Below are 7,812 nucleotides of genomic sequence, written 5' to 3'. Positions count from 1 at the left end.
GATACAGGCAGGTCCTTTCCTACCCCCAGGCCTCACCTGCCCCAGGCCAGTGGACCTGGGCACACTCTAGTGCCTTCCCTGCCCTACTAGCATGTGCATTATCCCCTGAGGGATTTTCATGAACAGGAGTTTCTTGGGGAGTCAGCAGGCCCATGGGCGATGGAGCACAGAGAAGGCACTCATGGTTTTGAGACATCACGGAAACCAGTTTTGCAGGGGAAAATGCTTTTGAAGGTGAAGGGTAGAACATATTTGAACTATCAAAAGATTTTTTCCTAACCCAACTCAGTGTTAGAGGCCAGGATCGGTGTCACCTCCATCCCGAAAGGAGTGGAATTCCCATATTGTCTCTTGTCCTAGATCCACACCCAGAATCCCTTGTTACTCTGAGTAGCACTCAGGGAAATCAATCCCACAGAAGGCTGGTTCCTAACTGCTGATACAGACAGACTCGTCACTTTTGGATCCACTTTTTCTATGCAGTGGCTCTTCAAAACATCGGAGCTAAAGAGATTTTTAGACAGCTCAGATAAATCAATACGGTGGGTACTATGAAGACTCTTTTTATGAACAGGCTTTGAAATGCTAAAGATCTTTCTAGTGGGGCCCCAATATACCCCGAACCACTCTGATGATCACAGCTTATACACTCTTTAGTCTAAATTCTATCATGGGGTTTTGGCCAAAAGCAGTAAGATCTGACCCCAGTTGCAAGCCCTTTGTACACGGAGCTGTATAATAAATTTCTTTTTTTCTTTTGTGTAATTTTGTATATGCTAGAAAAAATGATCAAATAAAATTATTCAATGCGTGGCTTCTATTAAGTCTATCCTGAAACTGTTATCAATTTTCTTCCTAATGGGAAAATAGATTTTCAGAAAAGGTAAATCAGGTTGCGCCCAACATCTGCTCATTTGCTCATCCTTACATTTTTAATGGCTACCATTATAAATGATGTTTCTGGCCAGGCACGGTGGCTCACACCTGTAATCCCAGCACTTTGGGAGGCCAAGGCGGATGGATCACCTGAGGCCAGGAGTTCGAGACCAGCCTGGCCAACATGGTGAAACTCCCTCTCTACTAAAAATACAAAAATTAGCCAGGAGTGGTGGCAGGCACCTATAGTTTCAGCTACTCGGGAGGCTGAGGCAGGGGAATCACTAGAACTTGGGAGGCAGAGGTTGCAGTGAGCTGAGATTGTACCATTGCATCCCAGCCTGGGTGACGAAAGTGAAACTCCATCTAAAATAAAATAAAATAAAACAAAATAAAATAAATAATGCTTCTGGGGAACAGCAAAGACAATGTGAGTGTGGGGTCCCAAGGAGAAGGGCTTCCTCACCCACGCTGAAGAATGAATAATTCCCTGTTTGTTCCTGTGAAAGCCTTGGGAAGGAGGCAGAGGCCTGAGGGTCAAATTTTCTTAGAATGTTCACTCATGGACTTCCACTCCAGCAGCTCTAGCAGGAAGGGCCCTGGCTTCCTCATGGCTCGTTTTGGGGGTCCATAATCCTGGATTCCACACCTCACCTGGCTCAGCGGCTACACGGGCCAGGATGTAGTGGAGTGGTAGAATGTGTCCTGCCCACTGTGTGCCTGCTGTGCTGTCACTGGGGGCAAGGATGGGAGAGATGGAGGGAACAAGGGAAGAGCCAGTGAGGGGGCTCTGCTCCCATGCAGCCTGGGTGAGGAAAGCCAGCTGTAAGCCCCATGTGCTGCCTGACTGCAGGGCCCAGGAGTTGGGTTGGGGGGAAGCAAGGCCAGGTGAGGATGCATACTAGCTGGGACCCAGGGTCTTTGGCACCAGCATTCTGCTGTCTGTGTCTGGAGAGAAGGCTGTTAGTGCCCAGGCTGTAGTCAGCCCTGGTGCAGGGGTCCATGAAACCCCCTTTTCACCTGGTGCGGGGTGTAGGGGTATAGGAGATGAGAGCTAGGCTGGACAGCTCCAGGAAGGCCACCATGGAGCTAGAACCACCCCACTTGAGAAGCCGAGAGCAAGGACAGCCGGATTTGGGGCCAGGAGGACTCGGAAGGACAGAACCACAGATGAGGTCTGCTTCTGATGCACCCAGGAAGTCAGGGAGGATTGAGGCTGGGAGAGTCAGGGTGAGGTGTTCCTGTGTGTGCCAAACGCTGTACTAGATTCAATAGCAAGCACTCCACCTGTGGCACACACGGGCTGTGCCACCTTGCAGTTGTCCGCTCATTTGGTGCCAGGCACATCTTACTGTTTTCATTAAACTGATCCTACAGATGAAGAAACTGAGGCCCAAGGAAGTTATGTGACAGGCCCAAGGTGACACTGTATATAAATGGGAACTCAGAGTCTGGGACCCAGGCAGGCTGGCTTCTGGGTGGAGGTCCTAACCATGCACTGAGAGGCCTACTGAAGTCCTAAGCATGCACCAAGAGGCCAGCATGAGCCCTGCTCTTAGGCACAGCTGGTAAGGGATACAGCCAGGACCCAAAGCTATAATTCTCTGCTTCAAAACCCAGGACCCTTCTATAATCTCAGCCCCAGTAGCTTAGGACAGAGCTAAGCATCCTTTGTTTTTTCGACATCTTCTCCTCCACTAAGCAAACACTGCTAGCTGTCTCCTGCCTGTCTATTTTTGATCCTGGGCTCTGCGTCCTCCCTTAGCATCCCTCCCACCCCCAACTTTAATTAGAGCTCATGATCCACTCAAGAGCTTGTTCTGTGCATCAGCTCCTCCATCATGAGCTGCTCGTGTCTCTCAGCTCCTCGCAGCGAAGACGATCGAGAAGAGGACACACAGCTTAGAGTACAGGTGATCTGCCAGACAAACCTCTGGGGAGAGCAAAGGATAAAGCCGCCCCTGTACCACAAAAGCCATGCTAGAGTGTAATGTTTGACCCTTGAGAAAGCTCTTCCCAACTGCTCAGAAGCAGGCAAAGCTCAGAGCAGGATGTGATAGGACTAAATTCCTGTGGAAATGACAGGATGCAGATACGTGGAAGATAATTGTCCCGATTGGGACCTAAGGCAGAAGTTTGGCACAAATGGAACTTGCATAAAATAAAACAAAATAAAATCTCAAAAGCAAGGGAGAAATACACGGAGCTTAGTGCAGTTCCATGACTTAGAGCTGCTGAACATTTCCACCGAGGTTGGATTTAGGTTTCTGTGGGCAGAGGTCACTGCAGAGCTGAACCCAGGGACGGTTCTCCTGGAAACACCCCACCTGGGACCATCTGACCCACCAGATGGCAGGTCCTGCCAGGGGCAGGTGTTGAGTGGTGACTGAGCTGGACTGGGGCTGAGGGCTCTTTTAGAAGTGGGACCACTGCTGTGACATTAATAAAACCTTGAAAACTACAGAAAATTGAGAGGAGGAGGCATTGATCCTCTCGTAGGCATACAGCCCAGATACAGCTGTTATTGTCATTTTATTATATTTCATTACAGCCTTTTTCTTTCCCATGTATTTTTGTAAGCATGCTGTGTAAACAAATTTTGTACACCGTTTTCCCCCCAAATGGGCTTCTGCATGTTATTACTTTGTAAAAATTACTTTATTAGTTGCTCTATATCCTGTCAAGTGAGTTGGATTGCTCCTCTTCGAACATCTGAGTCATTTCTGACTTTTCACTATTGTAAAGACGTTTGTACACAGGGTTATTTTCCATATTTGAGGTTATGTGTTTATAAAACACCTACAGAAATACAGTTCACATATCAAAGAGCACAGCTATTTTTAAAACTCTTGTTAAAAATTACCAACTGGCCCTCTCAGCATGACAGTCCATGGGCCTCCCTCAGATTCCACCTTGCAGTGTAGACTTTGGCTTCCCTTTGCTATTTTCTGATTCATTCATTCATTCATTCATTCAACAGTTATTGAGTCCCTGCTGTATACCAGGCACTGCTGTGCGTGCAGCAGAAACAAAAATGAATCGGACACATCCCTGCTCCTTGGAGAACTCTCGGTCCAGAGGAGAAGATGGATGACAACACAGCATGACATGTGGAGTCCGGGAAGTTGTGTGCCATGTGCTGTGTCTTTCTGGACAGCCCTTGTGGAGATGCCTGTGGCTAGGCTCCCCCTGGGGCCAGGCTCCCATTCCCTAATCCCAGTGTTCCCAGGAGCACCTCCCACACTTCTCCTTTTTCCAGAATCCCTCTCCTCTTGCCCGCTGCCCAGCAGGGATCCTCATGTTCAGGCCACAAGATGCTCAGATCTCCTGAGCTGATAAGTGTGTCTTCAGCTTCCTATCCACACCAGCCTTCTTCAGACAGACAATGTAGTTGGATTGTCTGACCTATTTCATCTCCTGCTGCTTCTGTCTTTTTTCTCTGTAGCCCAGAATCTCCGGTCCAGGCTGCCTGAGCCTCTGAGCTCTTGTCTCCATACATCCCAATCAGTCCTGAGTTTCTCAGCCTCCTGCTGGGATGCAGAGAAGATGCCTGGGTAGAGGCAGCAGCACGGTGCTGGAGACACAGAGCATTTCCGCCATCCCTGTGCCACTTGGGTGGTCTTTGGGAAAAGATCTGGGCAATGGCCCTTCAGAGAATTAAACAAACGCAAACAATTCAGGGGACAGAAGATTGGTTTTTTTGCAGCTTCGTTAGGTGCAAGCTGTTGGTCTGAAATTCTAATGTTATTTTCATTTTTCTCTCTGTCATAACCTGTTTTGAGGTAAGAACAGTTCATACAGTTTTTTTTTTTTTGACAACTTTTGCACAGAGGCAAAGTTGATACAAAGGAAGTCATTCCCTCCTGGTCCCAGAGGACAGTAACAGTAACACTTTAGCTTGCCTCTAATTACAGCCACCATGACAGTTCATATGTTGTAGCAATAAAAATAACCATAAACCTTACATAATCATTAAAGTTAAGCAAACAGCCCCTCACTGCATCATAATGTACAGGTAGTTGCTAATAATCCAGGAACAGCATTGGGGCGTTCAAGGAACATCTTTCCTATCTCCACAGTTTCTTAAACAACTTTAGAGACATATTTTTATTAAGTATATGCAAGGCAGATGATCTTAAACCTCAAGAAGAGCGTGCATAATAATTGTGTACTCTTCTAATGCTCTCCGAAGACCTATTCAGAGTCCATTCTGAAAGACAATAATATATCAAGAAGTTCTGCAAACTTCCTCCTAATGAAGACATGCCAATTTGAGACCAAGAATGTGGCCTCAAAGGACAAAATAACCACTGCTCTCAGTCTCTCAGTGTTTTGCTACTTTATTTCAGAGTGATTCAAAATCTAATTAAATTTCTAAACTCTAATGAAATTACAGAAGAAAATCATTTAGGATTATATTATGTACAATTACTCACAGCTGAAAATTACAGTTACCCTCTTTCACCAGGACAGAATCTCTTGGGAAATCCCTCCTTATTTATCCACCATGTAAATCTGACACTTCTCCCACTATTTACTGGTTGGAGGTAAAGCCGAATTAATTAAACGTATATATCCTGAGCTGCAACTAACAGGTGGGGAGGGAGCTCAAGGAGAGGGAGGAAGCATGTGGGCTGAGATTCCCTTAAGTAAGCATGTCTAGGATGGGTGGGGACAGACTGACACTGGGCAGATGCTCAGGATCTGGAATCTCTTGCACATGGGCGGAGAAGGGCAAAGCCTTGGATGATGAATTTAGGTGTGGATGTGCATCTCAAACTTTGCTTGGCTTTGAGAATCTTAGCTTAGGTAGAAATATGGGTTAGAGAAGGTCTTGTCACCAGAAGATTGCTTAGGGATGGTGGCCTGGATTTCTGTACTAAAAGAGTTCAATGACTTGATCAATCCACACTAATATATATAATTAGAATATTTTGAGTAGTCAGCAGCTGATTAGTAATTCCACGAAATCCATCTGTTTGAGGTTTTTCATCTCCTTGAATAGAGAGCTTTGAAGGTGTCATCATACTTACAAATATCATAGTATACTGAAACAAGTTTGGCTTTGGGGACTTGGACTTCCAAAATATAGACAAGATAATTCAGACCTTAATTCTGCCCATTAGGAATGCCTAGAAAAAATAAATAAAAATATATTTTAATACATGTGTTTGAAGGTAGCAGAGAGATAACAAGGGAGTGAAGAGTTATGAGAATAAGGTCAGGAGGTAAAACTGAAAAATGAACTTGGACTTTTAAAAGTTTTTCTTCTAGAGGCATCTTTCAATTCCACAAGAGGTGGCTGAGAAGCTGAGAAGTGAGTAAAGCTGCAAATAGCTTTGAGGGCTATAACTCAGAACCTGCCAAGGAAGAGGAACCCTGGTAACCCTCCCAGGTTTGGGTCAGGATGCAGAAGGACTAATCCCTAGAAGAATGGTCAACCAGAAACAAACTGGTCCTTGAATGGTCTGAAACCCAACTTTAATTCATAGTCATCTCTGAAATTGGATTTAGAGGTTGCAGTTTTGCTAGGGAAATCTAGAAGACTGTCAAAAGCAACATGAATCCATTTGAAGGAAGATAACATTGTCCCAGGGTTAAAGTAATTTTATAACTTTTAATTTACAATGTGAGAGTCATTAAAAAATAATGACCAGACATAAAAGAAGACACAGAATTTTCTGTGTTGTGTTTCAGAACACACACACACACACACACACACACACACACACACACACATGCAAAAAAAAGAGAGAGAAACAATATACAATAAAAACAGACCCATAGTTGATTCAGGAATCAGAATATATACTTTCGAAGAACTATGCTTACTTTGTCCAAAGAAATAAAAGATAAAACTGTGAACACTGGTAGAGAATTGGAAAGTATAAAAAAGAATTAAGAAAATCATTCTTGTGGTAAATTTCAATCACATGAAAATTATAGAGTACCAGAAGGAGAGGATAGACAGTATTAAACAGAAATGATATTTTAAAGATAATGACTGAGAATTTTCTTTAACTAACAAAATAAATAAAGCTGCATGTTTAAGAAGTCTTGAAAACTCCAAGCAGGATAAATCAAAAGAAAATTATACTTGAGCACATCAGAGTAAAATTGGTGAAAATGAAAGACAAATAAAAAGATTAAAGGTAGACAGAAAAGAAGAAAATACTCTATGAAGGGGCAAAATAAGATAGGCTGCCAGAGATACATTTTGGTGATAGTAATGAGGCTTAAACTTCAGTGTTCTTCACTTACATGGGAACTTCTTGGGCATTTGCTTACGTGGTCAAAAGCTCTTACAAAATTTGCTAGTAAAAAATTTTAACTCTAACTGTTAAGACCACTCCTTTTTCCATTCCAAGTTCCCTGCATGTACTAATCACTGTGATGGGTGGTGTTAGAGAAGTTCTAGGAGTTTTGGGAATCAGGCAGATGTGAAGGTGATTTGGGGATTTAATTAGTTTTGGTTTAATGGGATATAGTTGTGTGGTTCTTGGTTACTTTCACATATATCCTTATGGTTTAGAAACAGTTCTCAGTACCACACAGAGGTATAAGGTCAAAGGTTGCATCAAAGTCTGCATGTGCCTTGTAATGGTTGGCAGTGGAAGAATGTGGATAGTAGAGAAAAACAAAAAAAGGAACGAGCAAACACAAGGTTTGGAACATACAGAAGCAGCATCTAGTCAATGGAAAATTCCTCCACATCTTATATCTAATATGTGAGAGAAATTGATAAGGATTTCCCCAATTCTGGCAACAATCATAAACATTTTTTTTCTACGTTACCAGTAAGAGTGGCACTAAAGAAACTTCTATAAACAATCAGTAACAAAAAATAAATTCCAATCATGTTAGAAGAACTTTCCAAACTCTATATAAGATAGTTATATGAAGATACACAAAAAATATGTAGCAAAAAAAAAAAAA

Source organism: Rhinopithecus bieti, unplaced genomic scaffold, assembly GCF_001698545.2.
Source record: "Rhinopithecus bieti isolate Rb0 unplaced genomic scaffold, ASM169854v2 scaffold_15143, whole genome shotgun sequence".
In the NCBI taxonomy this organism is placed as follows: domain Eukaryota; kingdom Metazoa; phylum Chordata; class Mammalia; order Primates; family Cercopithecidae; genus Rhinopithecus; species Rhinopithecus bieti.
The sequence above is the reverse complement of the archived record's forward strand: the minus strand, read 5'-3'. Positions refer to the sequence as shown.